The sequence below is a fragment of the Schistocerca gregaria genome, chromosome 2 (assembly GCF_023897955.1).
Source record: "Schistocerca gregaria isolate iqSchGreg1 chromosome 2, iqSchGreg1.2, whole genome shotgun sequence".
NCBI classification, from domain to species: Eukaryota; Metazoa; Arthropoda; class Insecta; order Orthoptera; family Acrididae; genus Schistocerca; species Schistocerca gregaria.
In genome coordinates this window covers 324847192-324869112 of record NC_064921.1, presented here as the reverse complement: position 1 = coordinate 324869112, position 21921 = coordinate 324847192, and positions in this window count along the sequence as shown.

Genomic DNA, 21921 nt, shown 5'->3' with positions numbered 1-21921 from the left:
CCACGAGACTCAGAGGGCCAAAGGCACGGGTTCCCAGGTAGATGCCGTGTTTCTTGACTTCCGCAAGGCGTTTGACACAGTTCCCCACAGTCGTTTAATGAACAAAGTAAGAGCATATGGACTATCAGACCAATTGTGTGATTGGATTGAAGATTTTCTCGATAACAGAACGCAACATGTCATTCTCAATGGAGAGAAGTCTTCCGAAGTAAGAGTGATTACAGGTGTGCCTCAGGGGAGTGTCGTAGGACCGTGCTATTCACAATATATATAAATGACCTTGTGGATAACATCGGAGGTTCACTCAAGCTTTTTTGCGGATGATTCTGTAGTATATCGTGAGGTTGTAACAATGGAAAATTGTACTGAAATGCAGGAGGATCTGCAACTAATTGACGCGTGGTGCAGGGAATGGCAATTGAATCTCAATGTAGACAAGTGTAATGTGCTGGGAATACATAGAAAGAAAGATCCTTTATCATTTACCACAATATAGCAGGTCAGCAACTGGAAGCAGTTAATTCCATAAATTATCTGGGAGTAGGCATTAGGAGTGATTTAAAATGGAATGACCATATAAAATTAATCGTCGGTAAAGCAGATGCCAGACTGAGATTCATTGGAAGAATCCTAAGTAAATGCAATCTTAAAACAAAGAAAGTAGGTTACAGTACACTTCTTCGCCCACTGCTTGAATACTGCTCATCGGTGTGGGATCCGTACCAGATAGGGTTGATAGAAGCGATAGAGAAGATACAACGGGGAGCAGCGCACTTCGTTACAGGATCATTTAGTAATCGTGAAAGCGTTGCGGAGATGATAGGTAAACTCCAGTGGAAGACTCTGCAAGAGGGACGCTCAGTAGCTCGGTACGGGCTTTTGTCGAAGTTTCGAAAACACAACCTTCACCGAGGAGTCAAGCAGTATATTGCTCCCTCCTTCGTTTATCTCGCGAGGAGACCATGAGGATAAAATCAGAGAGATTAGAGCCCACACAGAGCCATACCGACAATCTTTCTTTCCACGAACAATAAGAGACTGGAATAGAAGGGAGAACCGATAGAGGTACTAGAAGTACCCTCCGCCACGCACCGCCAGGTGGCTTGCGGAGTATGGGTGTAGGTCTAGATGTAGATACCGTATATTCACAAAAGATGCACCATGGCATGGCATCCTTTGCCATGTCCAGTGGTCCGTAACCATATACTGGTAAAAGGCACAAGGGTCCGAGTCGTACACGCTCCCCACGACGTAATGAACAAAATGCCGACAAGTCGCATAATTGTATTGTTCTTCCTTCCAGAAAAGAAGGCTGAATCGTACGCAGGAGAATCGCTCCGGAGATTGCTGCTCCCGTCCTCTTGGCAAGAAAGGTCAACTGTCGGTGGAGCCAACTCTAAAGTCTGTGGCCGCAGTAGACCGACCGATGGCGCAATGAATTCGTGTCGTGGCAGCGGTTGCATCGGTCTGTCTCACTAAAACCAATGCAAAAAAGTCGAATGTTGTTGGGGATAAGCTTATGAACGATTTGGTTTCTTGAAGATACCACTTCCATTGGAAAAACAGGTTGGCTGACTTTGAACATAGCAACCTCCCAGTCTGCCTCTGGCGACAGGAAATCTACAGAGGAAACGCAATTTGGATTCTTACTGAGAGATATGACTGGGAGAGCATACAACTCCCAAATAACTGACAGCAATAAAAAATTCCCGAATATTCCTTGCTTTATTATTTATCGTACCAACATCTTCTGGAGGGGTTAAGCTCGCCTTATGAAGACAGGCAAAGAGGATAGCTGTAAGAGATTGGGGGGGGGGGGGGGGGACGCGAAGAAATAAAGCAGAAGCCTTGGCCCGATCATCAGGGAAGCCCAAACCTCCCTTCAGCCGGGGTTTCGCCATAAGCTCATAGCACACCCGAAAAATAAGAGCTTCGGCAGATAAACTTACTCGATAATCGTTGAAACTTTCGGGACATCATCAGAGGCAGGGGAAAAAATTTGTGCAACAAAAGAGGCCTTAGTCAACTCGTAATTTTCCAAGGGCCGAACCGTATCAGGCAACGAGATGGACCGACAATCAAATTCAAGGATCGATCGTTGAATCCTGTCCGTGACGGGCTTCCAGTTTAATGCAGAAATCTTCATCGGGCAACGATCCATGAAAAAGTGGTTGAAGAACTTGAAACCACGAGCAGACGGCAAGATGTTGGACATCCACGCCTCAACGCTGAACGCTAAAGTTGCTGACTTGCCTGGTCTGTAAAGCCAGATAGGCGGCACTCGGTGGCATATCTGATCACAGAGTACAGTGCTGGTGCAGACGCAAATGTTTCGGAACACAACGTTCAGCACACATTGTTCAATAAGTGGTACGTGTCACCTGTGCGAAACTCCGCGTGTGGTTCCAAATGGTTGCTCAGACCGAGAAAATTAATTAAGAGCCTGACATACTTTTAAGACCAAGGTGAATTACTGTGCACAAAGTTGTTTACAACAGCAAACAACTTAGATAACTACAATGATCTGACTACGTTCCGACCAAGAGTTGTCATAAGGAGCTGGTGTTGCTAATAGTCATCACCACAGATTGTCAGCATGAGGCGTGCAGAGTGAGTCCGTCATGACTGTCCCTCTGAGGCACAGGCCAGTCCTAGTGCTCGTGCCGCTATAAACTCTGGACCCCTTATCAGCTTCTCCATTGGAGATGGCAGCTCACAGGGATCTATTCCACGTCAAGGCTCCAATCAAACTCCTAGATGCACTCTGTTTACCCTCCCAGCACAAATTCCTCCATGTACACTGGCCTCAATCCCTGAGCGAAGTCTAAACTTTCCAGCTGAGTCGTACAGCCTGTTCTTTCCTTTCTGGCAAACAAGACATCACTACCAATCGCTGAACAAGAACGCTCAGCCTTTCACTAGAGTGACTGCTTTTTCTATAAAAATCCCGCCAAGAAAACGCATGGCTTTAAGATTCCAATGACTGTTCAATCCAGTACTCTGTTCGAAAAAGCTTTTCCCTATCATCTGTCCTCCTGACGTCGCAAGCTTTCTTACTAATTTCAGGCTTTCATGCCCAGTGGCTAACCTCGTGCCAGAGGTCCTCAGAAAGTAAAAAACTGCACTTGAGGGTAGGCTTTACGTTGTGGTATGTCGTGTTTCTGTAGGAAAGCGCTAGACTCTTATCTCCAAACGCACTCTTCAGAACACAACAATGCTTAGCCACAACGCTGGAGACGATTCATATGCAAACAATAACACTGCTCCCCTGGGGCTCGCTCGGCGATGCAACTTTCACAGAGACAACACCTTACGTTACCTGCTCTGTGTGAATGCCAGATTCCCTGCTGGATACTCAGGTCCCCTTTTTCATTACGTTGTATACTGCCCTGCCTGACCCATATGCAACATGCGCCCTCTTCCGAAGTATTCTCAGAAAGCATAGAAAAATAAGACTTTCACTATGTTAAATATAGTTAAGATGTGACATAAGTTAAGAGGTCAGTATGTACAGTCACTGCAGTCCAGTTTGCATTTATAAGCCGTTATCGTAATATTTCGCCCCCTCATTATCCTCTAAGTCGAGAGTAATTCTCGTATTAAATGAAAAGGGACACGGCACTTTCCACCTGCTTGTGTGAATCCTCCCTTGTTACTCCAGATTGATGGTTGCATTGGGTTATGCCATCATCCAGGCGAATGACTGCTGCAAACGTACTCCGTGTTGTAATCACAGGCCAGCCGAGTAGTTTTATACTATAGGAGACATTCATCTTCGCTTTCATTGGACCTATGGCGCTAACTGCAGGTGAAATGACATCTATGGACTATGTGAACACTATTGCGCACAACCTGCATCCTTTCATGCTTGATGTGTTCCCCATCGACCATGGCATATTCCAGCGGGATAGCCGTCCACGACACAATGCCAGAATTACAAGTGGTTCGATGAGCATAATAGTGAACACACATTGATGTCTTGGACAACAAATCTGCCTGATATGAAAGCAACAGAAAACATCCAGGTTGAAAAATGTTTTCAAATCTGTATTGGCCAGTGCCCAAAACAATTTGTAAAATTTTTTGTGGGGAGCATGGGGGCTTTGTAAGTAGGCTGTTTAGGTTCTCATATTGGTAACGCCGCCGCCACGTAGCGCTCTGTATGAAAATCACTGGCTGTGCTGTGTGCAGCCTGTGGCTGTTTGGCATTGTTGTAATACTCGCCATTGTAGCGTTGGGCAGATGGATGTGAACAGCGCGTAGCGTTGCACAGTTGGAGGTGATCCGCCAGCATTGGTGGACGTGGGGAGAGAGATAGCGGAGTTTTGAAATTTGTAAGACTGGGTGTCATGAACTGCTATATATATATTATGACTATTAAGGTAAATACATTGTTTGTTCTCTATTAAAATCTTTCATTTGCTGACTATGCCTATCGGTAGTTAGTGCCTTCCGTAGTTTGAATCTTTTATTTAGCTGGCAGTAGTGGCGCTCGCTGTATAGCAGTAGTTCGAGTAACCAAGATTTTTGTGAGGTAAGTGATTTGGGAAAGGTATAGGTCGTTATCAGCAGAAAGAAAACTGGCGTACTACAGATCGGAGCGTGGAATGTCAGATCCCTTAATCGGGCAGGTAGGTTAGAAAATTTAAAAAGAGAAATGGGTAGGTATAAGTTAGATATAGTGGGAATTAGTGAAGTTCGGTGGCAGGAGGAACAAGACTTTTGGTCAGGTGAATACAGGGTTATAAACACAAAATCAGATAGGGGTAATGCAGGAGTAAGTTTAATAATGAATAGGAAAACAGGACTGCGGGTAAGCTACCACAAACAGCATAGTGAACACATTATTGTGGCCAAGATAGATACGAAGCCCACACCTACTACAGTAGTACAAGTTTATATGCCAACTAGCTCTGCAGCTGACAAGGAAATTAAAGAAATGTATGATGAAATAAAAGAAATTATTCAGGTAGTGAAGGGAGACAAAAATTTAATAGTCATGGGCGACTGGAATTCGAGTATAGGAAAAGGGAGAGAAGGAAACGTACTACTACAGTAGTACAAGTTTATATGCCAACTAGCTCTGCAGATGACGAAGAAATTAAAGAAATGTATGATGAAATAAAAGAAATTATTCAGGTAGTGAAGGGAGACGAAAATTTAATAGTCATGGGCGACTGGAATTCGAGTGTAGGTAAAGGGAGAGAAGGAAACGTAGTAGGTGAATATGGATTGAGGCTAAGAAATGAAAGAGGAAGCCACCTCGTAGAATTTTGCACAGAGCACAACTTAGTCATAGCTAACACTTGGTTTAAGAACCATAAAAGAAGGTTGTATACATGGAAGAACCCTGGAGATACTAAAAGGTATCAGATAGATTATGTAATGGTAAGACAGAGATTTAGGAACAAGGTTTTAAATTGTAAGACATTTCCAGGGGCAGATGTGGACTCTGACCACAATCTATTGGTTATGACCTGTAGATTAAAACTGAAGAAACTGCTAAAAGGTGGGAATTTAAGGAGATGGGACCTGGACAAACTGAAAGAACCAGTGGTTGTACAGAGTTTCAGGGAGAGCATAAGGGATCAATTGACAGGAATGGGGGAAAGAAATACAGTAGAAGAAGAATGGGTAGCTCTGAGGGATGAAGTAGTGAAGGCAGCAGAGGATCAAGTAGGTAAAAAGACGTGGGCTAGTAGAAATCCTTGGGTAACAGAAGAAATATTGAATTTAATTGATAACAGGAGAAAATATAAAAATGCAGTAAATGAAGCAGGCCAAAGGAATACAAACGTCTCAAAAATGAGATCGACAGGAAATGCAAAATGGCTAAGCAGGCATGGCTAGAGGACAAATGTAAGAATGTAGAGGCTTATCTCACTAGGGGTAAGATAGATACTGCCTACAGGAAAATTAAAGAGACCTTTGGGGATAAGAGAACCACTTGTATGAACATCAAGAGCTCAGATGGAAACCCAGTTCTAAGCAAAGAAGGGAAAGCAGAAAGGTGGAAGGAGTATATAGAGGGTCTATACAAGGGTGATGTACTTGAGGACAATATTATGGAAAGGGAAGAGGATGTAGATGAAGATAAAATGGGAGATACGATATTGCGTGAAGAGTTTGACAGAGCACTGAAAGACCTAAGTCGAAACAAGGCCCCAGGAGTAGACAACATTCCATTAGAGCTACTGACAGTCTTAGGAGAGCCAGTCCTGACAAAACTCTACCATCTGGTGAGCAAGATGTATGAGACAGGCGAAATACTCTCAGACTTCAAGAAGAATATAATAATTCTAATCCCAAAGAAAGTAGGTGTCGACAGATGTGAAAATTACCGAACTATCAGTTTAATAAGTCACAGCTGCAAAATACTAACACGAACTCTTTACAGACGAATGGAAAAACTAGTAGAAGCCGACCTCGGGGAAGATCCGTTTGGATTCCGTAGAAATACTGGAACACGTGAGGCAATACTGACCTTACGACTTACCTTAGAGGAAAGATTAAGGAAAGGCAAATCTACGTTCCTAGCATTTGTAGACTTAGAGAAAGCTTTTGACAATGTTGACTGGAATACTCTCTTTCAAATTCTGAAGGTGGCAGGGGTAAAATACAGGGAGCGAAAGGCTATTTACAATTTGTACAGAAACCAGATGCAGTTATAAGAGTCGAGGGACATGAAAGGGAAGCAGTGGTTGGGAAGGAAGTGAGACAGGGTTGTAGCCTCTCCCCGAAATTATTCAATCTGTATATTAAGCAAGCGGTAAAGGAAACAAAAGAAAAATTCGGAGTAGGTGTTAAAAGCAATGGAGAAGAAATAAAAACTTTGAGGTTTGCCGATGACATTGTAATTCTGTCAGAGACAGCAAAGGACTTGGAAGAGCAGTTGAACGGAATGGATAGTGTCTTGAAAGGAGGATATAAGATGAACATCAACAAAAGCAAAACGAGGATAAAGGAATGTAGTCGGATTAAGTCGGGTGATGCTGAGGGAATTACATTAGGAAATGAGACACTTAAAGTAGTAAAGGAGTTTTGCTATTTGGAAAGCAAAATAACTGATGATGGTCGAAGTAGAGAGGATATAGGATGTGGACTGGCAATGGCAAGGAAAGCGTTTCTCAAGAAGAGAAATTTGTTAACATCGAGTATAGATTTAAGTGTCAGGAAGTCGTTTCTGAAAGTATTTGTATGGAGTGTAGCTGTGTATGGAAGTGAAACATGGAAGAGAAATAGTGTGGACAAGTAGAGAATAGAATCTTTTGAAATGTGGTACAACAGAAGAATGCTGAAGATTAGATTGGTAGATCACATAACTAAAGAGGAGGTATTGAATAGGATTGGGGGGAAGAGGAGTTTGTGGCACAACTTGACAAGAAGAAGGGACCGTCTGGTAGGACGTGTTCTGAGGCATCAAGGGATCACCAATTTAGTATTGGAGGGCAGCGTGGAGGGTAAAAATCGTAGAGGGAGACCAAGAGATGAATACCCTAAGCAGATTCAGAAGGATGTAGGTTGCAGTAGTTACTGGCAGATGAAGCAGATTGCACAGGATAGAATAGCATGGAGAGCTGCATCAAACCAGTCTCAGGACTGAAGACCACAACAACAACAACTCAGAAAATTGTTGATTTAAATGCTGACAAACGTTACAGAGATTTTTAATTAATGCACAGTGTCAGTACTCAATAAACATTTTTCTGGCCAAAGCAAAGATACGAGTATTACTCTGAGTTGTGCATACATAAATCTGACAATATCCCTCCAGTGTGCAAGCGACCAACAACTACGTGTAGCGAAAAGGCAAATTACCAAAATATCCTCAATTAATATCAGACTCTCCTCCGGCGTTGCTATCACGATCACGAGAGGCTGCGATATCTCATGTCGCGCGGCTTCTCTCCACCGCACCCTGCGAACGACCACATCCGACTCGCTACTACCCGCGATAATAATATCTCAGACTCAGAGTTTGTGTATGCACACAGCAGAATCATAACGTCCAACTTTCAGTATTGTTTTATTGAGTTCGCCTGTGAGCTTTACATTCTGTAGGATAGTTGCCAACGGGATTACTGCTCATAGAAATTGATCTTACTTTTCAAAGAAAGAAAAAGAAAAAGAAAAAAAAGAAAAAAAGAAAACAAATAAAAAAATGTCTCTGAGCAATATGGAACTTAACATCTGTGGTCATTAGTCCCCTAGAACTTAGAACTACTTAAACCTGACTAACCTAAGGACATCACACACATCCATGCCCGAGGCAGGATTCGAACCTGCGACCGTAGAGGTCACGCGGTTCCAGACTGAAGCGCCTAGAACCGCACGGCCACACCGGCCGGCCCCTTACTTTTCAGTAAAGAAACTATAAACTTGATAAAAGCATAAATTCCACCGTTTTCTATAGCCCTGGTTTGAAATGTGCCTTGAGTTGATTACCATCTGACTGCGCTTTTGGTAAATAATTGATCACTGTAAGTTCCAGTGAGCAATGACCAAAGGTGGGAGGTCGTCACTGTAAATGTTTGCTAGCGGCTTTCTTTATTTAATGCTATAAGACTAAGCAATGTCCTTTAGTGGCGTGATGTATCAGAAATCATCAGCACAACCAGGATTCTCATATTTACAATGAGTCATGCCTTAGAATTTTACATTAGCATAAATTCGACACACAAGTCGCCGAAGCGTCAACTCGAAAGACTTGCACCAGGCGAACGGTGTACACGACGGGAGGCCTAGCCACACGGTATTTCCATACAGTACTAGAATTCATAACTCTACAGCAACACCCAGAAAATGGTAGAAGCAAATGGCTTTTAGGGTAAATCTGCTAACAACTAAGTACATTACCCTCTCATTAATGACACATGAAACAGCATCTCCGAAAACAAACTAACTTCATTCTCGAAGTTGATAACCAATATCATCGCTTATGGTGTCTACGTTTACTTTTATTATTCGTTTCTCCGTTGTCCAGAGACTGTGCGGCAAACTGTTCATTCGCTCTTCGGCTGGCAGATGGCCTTGCTGTCACTCAGTGCCTACAGGCTCCTGCTCCAAAGGACTATTAGAGGACCAATGCTCACTTTTTTTGACAGAAACATGAAACAGTTTAAAAGGGGAATTTAATTATAATAGTACACTTACTGTTCGATGGTTCTGTGAATGGAGCACATGCAGATTTTGACTAGGGGGAAAGGGTTCTGCCATTATACTTTCAGTCACAAGATGCGCGGTTACTGAAGTGTAGCACATTTAGAAACTCGTGTACCCATCTTGTAGCTCTAATTACGATCACTGTTCGCTAATACTTCGGTTCTTCTACTCTGTTATTATAACTTTATGCTGTTTATTTTATCAATTTCAAACGCACTTAAAAATTACACTCTAATATAAAAATATAAAAAATAAGAAAACCCAAAACGACAAAAGACAAGCATCTCAAAAGAATTATCCGGATGGGGCGAAATAAGTACAAGTGCCGTAGTCTACATGCATAAAGAAATGATTACAATTTCCGAAAAATGGATGATTTATTCAGGAGAAAGAGCTTCACCAACTGAGAAAGTCAATACAGCGTTGTTCCACCTCTGTCCCTTACGCACGCAGTTACTCGGCTTCATTTATTCGCAGAGTTGTTGGATGTCCTCTTGAAGGATGTCCTACCAAATTCTGCCCAATTGGCGTGATAGGTCGTCAAAATTGCGAGTTGCTTGGAGTGATCTGACCATAATACTCCAAGCGTTCTCAGATGGGGAGAGATCCGGTGACCTTGCTGGCAAAGGTAGGGTTTGGTAAGCACGAAGATGAGCAGTAGAAACTCTCACCTGTGCGGAAGGGCATTATCTTCCAGAAATGTACATCGAGGATGGCGTGCCATGAAGGGCAGCGAAACAGGGCACAAAATATCGGCGACGTACAGATGTGCTTTAAGGGTCCCATGGATGACGACCAAAGTGGTCCTGCTATGAAATGAAATAGCACCCCACAACGTCACTCGTGGTTGTCGGACAGTATACAGGTGACTGTCAGGCCTGCCTGGAGCGTCTCCAGACAGGTCTTTGCTGGTCATCGACGCTCAGTTCGAAGCGGGACAATTCTACTCCAGTCAATGAGATTCCATGCCCCGATGAGCTTTCGAAGACGTTTCTGCAGACGACCTGGACTGTGGTGGGATACCAGTCTGGCTGTCATCCGCCATATGGCACGACAACAAGGAATCATTTTCTGGGGTGCCATTACGATTCGCAGCAGGATTCCTTTGGTTGCCATCCATGCACCCATACAGCACAGTGGTACGTCGACGATACTCTACACCCTTTGTGGCCCTTCATAGCAAGCCATCTTTGGCTTACATTTCAGCAAGGTAATGTCCATCCGCACACAGCGAGAGTTTCAACTTCTTATCTTCGTTGTTGCCAAACTCTACTTTGGCCAGAAAGGTCACCGAATCACACCCCATCTGAGAATGTCGGAGCATTATGGGCAGAACCCTTCAAGGAGCTAGGGATTTGGGCGATCTAAAGCCTCAGTTTTACAGAATTTTCACGACATCCTTTAGGAGGATATTCAACAAATGTACCAGTTAATACCAAGTCGAATAACAGCTTGCTAATGCCAAATATGAGAAGGTAGGTGTCACCATTGTGGATTTACTGAATAGTTGAAGATATGCATTTATGACTTCCTCAAGTGAATGGGAGATGAGTATTGTAAAGGCTACGAAACACTACTAACGCTATGGCAAAGGCCTGCTCAGAAATTTCTCTCCATGTAACTTATGTACGATATTTACCTTTTCTTCAGTCTCTGACGCAGTTGACTGAATCGAACATTTCACTCCAGTGAAGGAAGTTAAAAACTATGTATCATACTTGTCAGTAAGCCATTTGTCGAGTCAGTTACTTCTGAGAAGGGGTTCTTGGAAAATTAAACAGGAATTTTTTTTAAACATGCGCTCTAGTTTTCCAGGACTGCTAATGCTGCCACTGATATAAATTATCTGTTATATAAACCGCTGTAGCCACAACACAAGGACGGTATTTATTTACCATAACCGGATGATAAACGACTTCATATCTGCTGTCTTGCATTCAACGTAATTAACGTTAATGACCCTTGGGTATTGCTTGAAATGTGACGCGGAGCTGCAAAAACGTGCATCGTTTCAGTTAAATAATGTCCAGCGACGAAGCTAAAAGTTTTCGTTAAGCTCACATATTGTGGTACGTACACAGGTGCACCACATTGCAGTGATTGTATACTTATAAATAACTTTCACAGCTTCCGAAATTAAGCACCAACTTTTGTAAAGCATAAACAAAGGCTGAACATTATTGGTAGAGATTCGGTACATCAACGAACTGTTGTTGTTGTGGTCTTCAGTCCTGAGACTGGTTTGATGCAGCTCTCCATGCTACTCTATCCTGTGCAAGCTTCTTCATCTCCCAGTACCTACTGCATCCTACATCCTTCTGAATCTGCTTAGGGTATTCATCTCTTGGTCTCCTTCTACGATTTTTACCCTCCACGCTGCCCTCCAATACTAAATTGGTGATCCCTTGATGCCTCAGAACACGTCCTACCAGACGGTCCCTTCTTCTTGTCAAGTTGTGCCACAAACTCCTCTTCCCCCCAATCCTATTCAATACTTCCTCATTAGTTATGTGATCTACCCATCTAATCTTCAGCATTCCTCTGTAACACCACATTTCAAAAGCTTCTATTCTCTTCTTGTCCAAACTATTTATCGTCCACGTTTCACTTCCATACATAGCTACACTCCATACAAACAGTTTCAGAAATGACTTCCTGACACTGAAATCTATACTCGATGTTAACAAATTTTTCTTCTTAAGAAACGGTTTCCTTGCCAGTCTACATTTTATATCCTCTCTACTTCGACCATCATCAGTTATTTTGCTCCCCAAATAGCAAAACTCCTTTACTACTTTAAGTGTCTCACTTCCTAATCTAATTCCCTCAGCATCACCCGACTTAATCCGACTACATTCCTTTATCCTCGTTTTGCTTTTGTTGATGTTCATCTTATATCCTCCTTTCAAGACACTATCCATTCCATTCAACTGTTCTTCCAAGTCCTTTGCTGTCTCTGACAGAATTACAATGTCATCGGCGAACCTCAAAGTTTTTATTTCTTCTCCATGGATTTTAATACCTACTCTGAATTTTTCTTTTGTTTCATTTACTGCTTGCTCAATATACAGATTGAATAACTTCGGGGAGATGCTACAACCCTGTCTTACTCCCTTCCCAACCACTGCTTCCCTTTCATGTCCCTCGACTCTTATAACTGCCATCTGGTTTCTGTACAAATTGTAAATAGCCTTTCGCTCCCTGTATTTTACCTCTGCCACCTTTAGAATTTGAAAGAGAGTATTCCAGTCAACATTGTCAAAAGCTTTCTCTAAGTCTACAAATGCTAGAAACGTAGATTTGCCTTTCCTTAATCTTTCTTCTAAGATAAGTCGTAGGGTCAGTATTGCCTCACGTGTTCCAATATCTCTACGGAATTCAAACTGATCTTCCCCCAGGTCAGCTTCTACTAGTTTTTCCATTCGTCTGTAAAGAGTTCGTGTTAGTATTTTGCAGCTGTCGCTTATTAAACTGATTGTTCGGTAATTTTCACATCTGTCAACACCAGCTTTCTTTGGGATTGGAATTATTATATTCTTCTTGAAGTCTGAGGGTATTTCGCCTGTTTCATACATCTTGCTCACCAGATGGTAGAGTTTTGTCAGGACTGGCTCTCCTAAGGCCGTCAGTAGTTCCAATGGAATGTTGTCTACTCCGGGGGCCTTGTCTCGACTCAGGTCTTTCAGTGCTCTGTCAAACTCTTCACGCATTATCGTATTTCCTATTTCACCTTCATCTACATCCTCTTCCATTTCCATAATATTGTCCTCAATTACATCGCCCTTGTATAGACCCTCTATATACTCCTTCCACCTTTCTGCTTTCCCTTCTTTGCTTAGAACTGGGTTTCCATCTGAACACTTGGTGTTCATACAAGTGGTTCTCTTATCTCCAAAGGTCTTTCTAATTTTCCTGTAGGCAGTATCTATCTTACCCCTCGTGAGATAAGCCTCTACATCCTTACATTTGTCCTCTAGCCGTGCCTGCTTAGCCATTTTGCATTTCCTGTCGATCTCATTTTTGAGACGTTTGTATTCCTTTTTGGCTGCTTCATTTACTGCATTTTTATATTTTCTCCTTTCACCAATTAAATACAATATTTCTTCTATTACCCAAGGATTTCTACTAGCCCTCGTCTTTTTACCTACTTGATCCTCTGGTGCCTTCCCTACTTCATCCCTCAAAGCTACCCATTCTACTTCTACTGTATTTCTTTCCCCCATTCCTGTCAATTGTTCCCTTATGCTCTCCCTGCAACTCTGTACAACCTCTGGTTCTGTTAGTTTATCCAGGTCCCATCTCCTTAAAGTCCCACCTTTTTGCAGTTTCTTCTGTTTTAATCTACAGGTCATAACCAATAGATTGTGGTCAGAGTCCACATCTGCCCCTGGAAATGTCTTACAATTTGAAACCTTGTTCCTAAATCTCTGTCTTACCATTATGTAATCTGATACCTTTTAGTATCTCCAGGATTCTTCCATGTATACAACCATCTTTCATGACTCTTAAACCAAGTGTTAGCTATGATTAAGTTGTGCTCTGTGTAAAATTCTACCAGGCGGCTTCCTCTTCCATTTCTTAGCCCCAATCCATATTCACCTACTACGTTTCCTTCTACCTTTTCCTACTACCGAATTCCAGTCACCCATGACTATTAAATTTTCATCACCCTTCACAATCTTAATAATTTCTTTTATTTCATCGTACATTTCTTCAATTTTTTCGTCGTCTGCAGAGCTAGTTGGCATATAAACTTGTACTACTGTAGTAGGTGTGGGCTTCGTATCTATCTTGGCCATAATAATGCGTTCACTATGCTGTTTGTAGTAGCTTACCCGCATTCCTATTTTCCTATTCATTATTAAACCTACACCTGCATTACCCCTATTTGTTTTTGTGTTTATAACCCTGTAGTCACCTGACCAGAAGTCTTGTTCCTCCTGCCACCGAACTTCACTAATTCCCACTACATCTAATTTTAATCTATCCATTTCCCTTTTTAAATTTTCTAACCTACCTGCCCAATTAAGTGATCTGACATTCCACGCTCCGAGCCGTAGAAAGCCAACTTTCTTTCTCCTGATAACGACATCCTCTTGAGTAGTCCCCGGCCGGAGATCCGAATGGGGGACTATTTTAACTCCGGAAAATTTTACCCAAGAGGACGCCATCATCATTTAATCATACAGTAAAGCTACATGCCCTCGGGAAAAATTACGGCCGTAGTTTCCCCTTGCTTTCAGCCGTTCGCAGTACCAGCACAGCAAGTCCGTTTTGGTTATTGTTTCAAGGCCAGAACAGTCAACCATCCAGACTGTTGCCCTTGCAACTACTGAAAAGACTGCTGCCTCTCTTCAGGAACCACACGTTTGTCTGGCCTCTCAACACATACCCCTCCGTTGTGGTTGCACCTACGGTACGGCCATCTGTATCGCTGAGGCACTCAAGCCTTCCCACCAACGGCAAAGTCCATGGTTCATGGGGGGGGGGGGGGGGGGAGGATCAACAAACTAACAACCTGCTATTTCAACAAACTAACAGCCTGCTATTTCCCTTAGAGAATGAATGTAAAGGAAAACAATGCACGTTCACGCATGGCGATAATCACTTTGCTAACAATGTTAACTGCATGTAAGTGGCACAATAAAAGGTGTCCGATGGGTCGGTCGTTCAGTTTCCCCACATATCGGATTTGTCTGGAACACTTCATGTCGACTTACCCGTTTTTTTTTTATTTCTGCAAAAACCAGTGACCTCACAGTTGTAGTGTCAAAATTGCGTCATGATGTTGAATACTGCAGTGCCTGCTGGTAGCACCGAGCGCTGGTTGCGTGAGGATTTCCCCTTGTCCACCCATAGCAAAGACCAATCCCGTCATTTAGATTTTTTTAAATCATTTTCAGCTGCTGTTTTCGAATAATGCCGATTTCAGAAATAGCACACTGGTTGCGTTAATTTTTTTTAAGCAACTGGTGAGCAGTTTCTTCACATTTCTTTTTATTCCATCCACACTGCCCCCCTCCCAGTGCACCAGTGCAATCGGAATTCTTCTTTACGCCACTTGTACTTGCTTCACAGACTGGACGTGGCGAAAGCTCAAAAAGTAGTAATACTCCTGCACACGGTGAAAGTATAATTATGGTCTCCTACAAATTTAAAAGAACAACTTCAAATACTCGCCAAAAATTGCGAAGAAAATATAAATAAAAATAAACTCGCTCGATATTACCATTTCTATATCGATATATCGACATACCTGTGAAGATATGCCGCCGGTATATATCAATACCTCTTGGGAGAGACGTCGATATATCGATCTTTTACCAACAGCTTTAGTTGAGGCAGTCGAATTAGGAAGTAAGACACTAAAAATAAAAATATCTTAACAAATAACAGAAATGTAAGTGCTAAGTTGAGGACTCTTCTGAAATTATTTGTGTTGAGTGTAATCTCTTGGGGCAGTGAAACGTGGACGATACACTGCAGACCAGAAGAGAAGGAGGGAAGGGAGGAATTAAAGAAGGAGGAGTGAGTTTAACGTCCCGTCGACATCGACATCATTAGAGACGGAGCACAAGCCTGGATTGAGCCAATGGGGAAGAAAGACGTCTGTGCCCTTTCAAGACAACCGTCCCGTCATTTGGCTTGAGCGATTTAAGGAAACCACGGAAAACCTAAATCTGGATGGCCATACTCAGGCCTGAACCGTCGTCCCTCCGAGTCCGAGAGCCAGAAGAGAGATAAAGCTTTTGATATGTGGTGCTACAGGTGAATGCTGGAAATTATATGCTGTTAAGTGAAATGAAGAGGTACTGTATCGAATCGGGGAGAGGGAAAAAACATGACAAAATAGGGAATCGGTTGATAGAACACATCCTGAGACATCAAGCAGTAGTAGTTATTTAGGTATTGCGGGGAAGGTGTGTGGGGTAAAAGTCGTTAAGGGAAACCTAGATCTGAAAATAAGCTTTTTCCAGTGTATATAGGTTGAGAGAGGCGTTGAGCTGAAGAGACTGCCCAGGATAGACTAGTGAGCAGAGCAGCATGAAACCAGTCTTCCCTATGATATCAGACATAGACCGTGTTGCCGCATCATAGTTGGTAATGTAAATCGATACCATAGACCTTAGCGAGGGCTCGCGGCATTCTGCAACGGCGTATGGAAGGCCCTTCTGGAGACCGCTCTCCTCCCCTAACCCCCTCCCCCTTCTTTCAGCATAGCAGTGCCCTCACGTTGAGGTCAATATAGGACTTTGCCCCTGTTCGAAACCTCAGCTACAGCAGTCAACATCAGCGTCTAGGACCAACCACTAATTAAAGATTCTGATGAAATGCACTTCGTAATTTTGACCATTCTACTGCAAAAGAACAGTTTGTTAATTGGCGCATCAAGAAATGCTTTGCTAGTTCATGACAGTTGTAAATTATCCAGTACACCTGTGGCAAAGAATTGTGACAAAGTTAAATATATTTTTTCTTCATTAATGTAATAAAGTGCACTAATATTTCATGTCGTCTAGTTTAATGTGCCACCTCGCTAAACAATCGAAGAAACCACAGTTGTGGCCGGATGATTCTGGTTTCGTCTGGACACAACTTTCCCAACTATAACAACGACTATCTTTCCTCTGAACTCTGAAATAACAACTCTCTCAGCGGAGTAACTTCGGCCATGAGAGTGAGCTGCCTTAGCGAACGACACACGTGCCGCACAGATTTTAGATTTGCATTCTACAACGTAATCCGTCAGCTGTCCTTATTAAGGCAGCAACCTCCTTCCATACCTGCAACATATTTTCGCACCGTAGCCTACAGTTGTTCTGCAGTTTGTTCCACACTGTGGTATAAATCCAGTATTTCCGTAGGCCCCTACGTAAATGAAGTATCTGATAGACGGTAGGTTGCAGGTGTGAAAGTAATTTTCCATGTACCCTATACATGTAATACGTTTCTCTTGGTAGATAACTTGAACCAAATATGGAAGCTTTGATCGGGCGCATGCCTCTTAGTGAACTGCCTTTTCAACTTCTCTGAGGGTTGATTACAACTTAGTAATTCTAGTCAACATTTCTACGTAACATTTCACAGAATGTCTCAGCCATCGCGCGGTAGGTGTGTCGACGGAGGCAGCTGCGCCGCCCGCATGGAACGGGTTTACTTCCTCGTGTTAATGAGCATGTGAAATAAAAGCCGCTCACCTCATGAGACTTTGTCGTAAACGTGCGATAGCGTGCCATGATTTACGGCGGTGTCAGAGGCCCGTTACGGTCGGATACTGTCTGGTGATGTCAGCGACCCAGCCATCTCATCATTGCACCTGTGGCACGCCACGTATGACTGCGAAACGAATATTAGTTGCACTCTCTCACTTACTTGGACGCTAGTCTCTTTGTCTCTTAACCGCATACTAAAAACCTTGATATGCATGCTTTACATTAGAGTCCGATAGCACTAAACTCTTCATTAACAGGGTGTCTGACAATCCCCATTCCAGGCTTATAGAGTTTGTAGAGGGGTCAAAGTGACTAAAGAATCCATGTCCGGAAATCTACCATTTCAATATAAAATAAGTTTGAACACATACAAAGGCACGTGCTGATACAAATGAAATTATTCTCTTACGTCATAACTGAAACATGTAGATGATCTTATATTAGAATCTAAATTTGGAAACTGGCTAATTACTGAATTGGAAGTCTGATTTAGTGTCAAAGATTGTTACGATTGTGAACTTTTTGCTTTTTAGACTCTAATTTACCATAATCGTACTTGCGCAACTGGATTACATTTTTTGTGAACCCTAACTTTAATAAATATTTTAAATGGCATTCGTCTCTTACTCAGTGAATATTTGTATCAGAACTACCTTAATTTAATTTTGTATTATTTGCTACAAATAAGTAAACATGTGAACATGGACGACTCTGAAAAAATCAACTTCCATGGAACCTTTTTATTCCTGTCTCACATTTTTACCACACACAGTAGTTGATCGGCACGACGCAAAAACCGTACGTGTGTTGAACACTGAATATATTTTCAGCTGCCAAGATTCCTAAAATCATTTATTCATGTAGATTATCGGTTTCGAAAATTCTTTGTTGCCTTCATCGGATTTGTGTTTAAAGACCCTTTGTCGAAGATGATATATAGCCATAACTTACTTATCTCCTTAACAAGGAGTGAAAATCCACAGCCATCTGGCTAGGCAAATCGTTCAACACTTCTGACATCGTCAGGTGAGGGCGGTCTGTAGTATTACGAACAATGAGTGTTTAAACATAGATCGGAAGATGGCAACGGATAATCGCCGAAATTGGTAATTTATATGAATAAATAAATTTGGCGACCTTGGTAAATGAAGATTTATTCATAGTTCATAACGCTACAGTTCGCCCGCAAGCTGACGATGTCATTCGTGTATAGGCGTGTGTATGTAGTCTGCACTGAGCGAGCGAGGTGGCTACAGTTTTGCCCCCATACCGTTCCGCACATCTGCGCCGGACATCGCTCAACCTTCCAAACACGTCCTCTTCCCCACCTCAGGGTTCGTTAAAAAAGTGAACAAGCTGTAGTGGTACGCCCAGATTACTAAAAATGTGAAGTGGTTCGCAATGACAAAAAGTCTGGGAATCCCTGCTTTAGACCATGACACACGATTTTCGTTCGCCTGCAACAACGGGTGTGAGAAACTGGTACATTCTCAACAAGGAGGGTTAGTTGTGGTGCTCCAGGAACGCACACCAGGTATTGAAGACCTTCTTTATGGCAGCAGCAGGTACACCATGTGCAGCGAATAATAGTATCACCGCCGTGGAGCAGCTGCTGTAAAGCGTAGAGGTCATTGTCTCCGCTGCGTGCGTACCGTGAACAGGGAGATTTGAAAGTGATCCCATCTTCACACTTATTTGTCATTCCCACGGTAAATTTCTGGCCATGGTTTCCTTATCGGTAGTTTATCTAATCAGTCTCTTCTACAATCCCAACAGCCCTGTAATAAGAATGGCGAAACATACTGCATGTTGCTTAGTGACCACTTGTCTTGGCAACACATACTTGGAGCAGCTACAATGTACAGTATGTTAATATAATGCCAAGTACAATAACAAGTCAATTTTAAAGTCTGATGAACTTCCAACACTAAAACTGGTTAACGCAATAAATAAATTCTGTGGAACATGAGCAATACAGTGCTTTTCATTTATTATAACGTTGTTCTAGCAAGAACCGTCGGAAGAATCAGTTAGCATGCCAAGTACAGTACAACATTTTTTTTTTCAATATTGCTCACGTTTGTAGGGCGGAGTTACTTAAAACCGGATATGTGGTCAAACCAGGTGCCTCCAGACCTTTCTGACTAGTGCTCATATTGTTCTGTTAACGATCGGAACTGCTAGCAGCGGCTCTTTCTGCCAGTAGCGGCTGCATGTTTCTTTTACTTCCACATTTTTTTCAATGTTTCTTCTGAAATTTTCTCTGATATTGGTGTTTCGTGGAGGAAAGTTTCGAAGAAAAACATTACACGATAAGAAACAGGTCAGTAATTAATTGGATTAAAAAGCACGGAAGAGAAATAACAAATGAAAACTCAAAACGAAAACTTTGTGTGGGGTAGAACCGAAAGGGTCCAGTCTTAAGGAAGGCACAAAGCAGAAAGAGACAGTTGACAAAACTAGACCATCAAAGAAAAAAAAAAAGAAAAAAACAATGTTCTTCGACCCATCAGGTGAAGAAGACCTAGACGAAGCATGCATATTTTCTAATAGGCAATGCTCAAACACACTATCGAAGGAGGGATGGATACGTTATCCATCTTGTCGTGCTTGGGCTCATGAATAATGTTCCGATGCTGAGTAAAAAGACAAATAATTACTTAATGTCAAATATAAACAACTTTCAGCCGTATAAACTTCCATGTTGTTATTTTATTGAGCGGTCAGTTTCGGCGATATATTACTCCATCTTCAGACTCCCAGACCGACGAGTAGAAAGGTTCTCACCTCTGGTCCAGTCAAAATAGGGGCCAGCATTTTTGAGATGACTGAAATGACCGCCGTCTCAAAAATCTATGAATACTAGTCGTTGAATGCTGGCCCGAATTTTGACTGGATCAGAGGTGGGAATCTTCCTGCACGTCGGTCATGGGTCTTGAAGATGGCGTAACATAACGCCGAAACTGGTTGCTCAATAAATTTGGAATTTAAGACGAGTGAAAAGGGCATTTTTTTCTTTCTGTACCGAACAGTCAAGGTCCCGAACCACTTGTATAAAGATGGACATACAGATATACGCACTTCGTCTCCGATTTCTGTTCTTAGTAACGAGTTATTTTGTTTTCCATTAGAGCCAATTATTGAGAACTTTGCCTCAACTGTAATATGTCGGAAAAAAATGAAGAATGCCGGCCGCGGTGGTCTCGCGGTTCTAGGCGCGCAGTCCGGAACCGTGCGACTGCTACGGTCGCAGGTTCGAATCCTGCCTCGGGCATGGATGTGTGTGATGTCCTTAGGTTAGCTAGGTTTAAGTAGTTCTAAGTTCTAGGGGACTAATGACCACAGCAGTTGAGTCCCATAGTGCTCAGAGCCATTTTGAAAAAAATGAAGCTCTGTGTCAAAAATCAGTTACAGTGCTTAGAATATACTTATGATTTCCCTTGCTACTGTTTTTAAGAATTTTTATACGTTTTCATATATTTTAGCAGTAGAATAAAACTTCTTTCTTGTTTTCAAGATTTTTACTTTCATTTAAGTGGGTACATGTGTGGCAAGGCCAAATATTTTGCACCTATCGAGGTTGTTACTTTTTATGTTGAGATGGTTTATTTTCAACTGATACCGGATTAGCATCATGTTGTTGAATATATAAGAAATCTCAATAACCTTAATTTGCAAACATATTAATCACTGAAAGTAATTTATATGTATGAATTTAAAGTTAAGGTACGTGGTTTTGCTCTACTGTCCCCTATATCTCTTTATTGTGTATTACATTAGTCACATATGACTGACTTTGGTTTAATACTCATCAGGATAGAATGTTTCTCAGAAATTATTTGACATAGTGTAGGATATTTTTGGACGTAGCAGTTGTAACCATACAAAAGTGCTATAAATTTAGAGCTATCGTTAACGCAAAGATTATTTTGAACAACAAAGTGCTTTACTAGGCATGGTCCTGTTTGAGGTGGCATGCCCTTGTCTTCTTTCAATCTGTGAACTTCCTTGCCTATCGGGACTTAACAGTTTAACGTGGACTGCGAATCACACTGTAAATGGGTATTTTCATAGTAACAAACATTGCCAGGTGTGAGGGAAGTGGTAAGTGACAGATAAAAATCTTAGACTGACCGGCGAGAAAAGCATAGACTTTGGACCGGTAACGTGGCCGGAGCCACCGAGACACGTTGGTACATTAATGACCGTTCAATGGCTAATGATGATCTGTTACAGCTAGAGTGTGATACTGGTTCCCTTTGAAATATAGGTTGTAGCGTCTGATCTACTATAGCGTTGCCTGAGGTCTGATTTAGTGGAAAGGTGTTAATTCTGTTGAGAATTGTTAGATCCAACCAATATGAATGCCAGATAAAGATTTTGGTAGCGAGTAACATAGCCTTATATCAAGGTCACGCCATACCTAAAAGCAATATGCCATATTTAACTCATGTCTCGTGATGAAAACTAAAACTGCAAGATACATTCATAAAATCAGTAATATCGTACATAAACTGCAAAAATAGCGAGAGAGGTCCACAACATA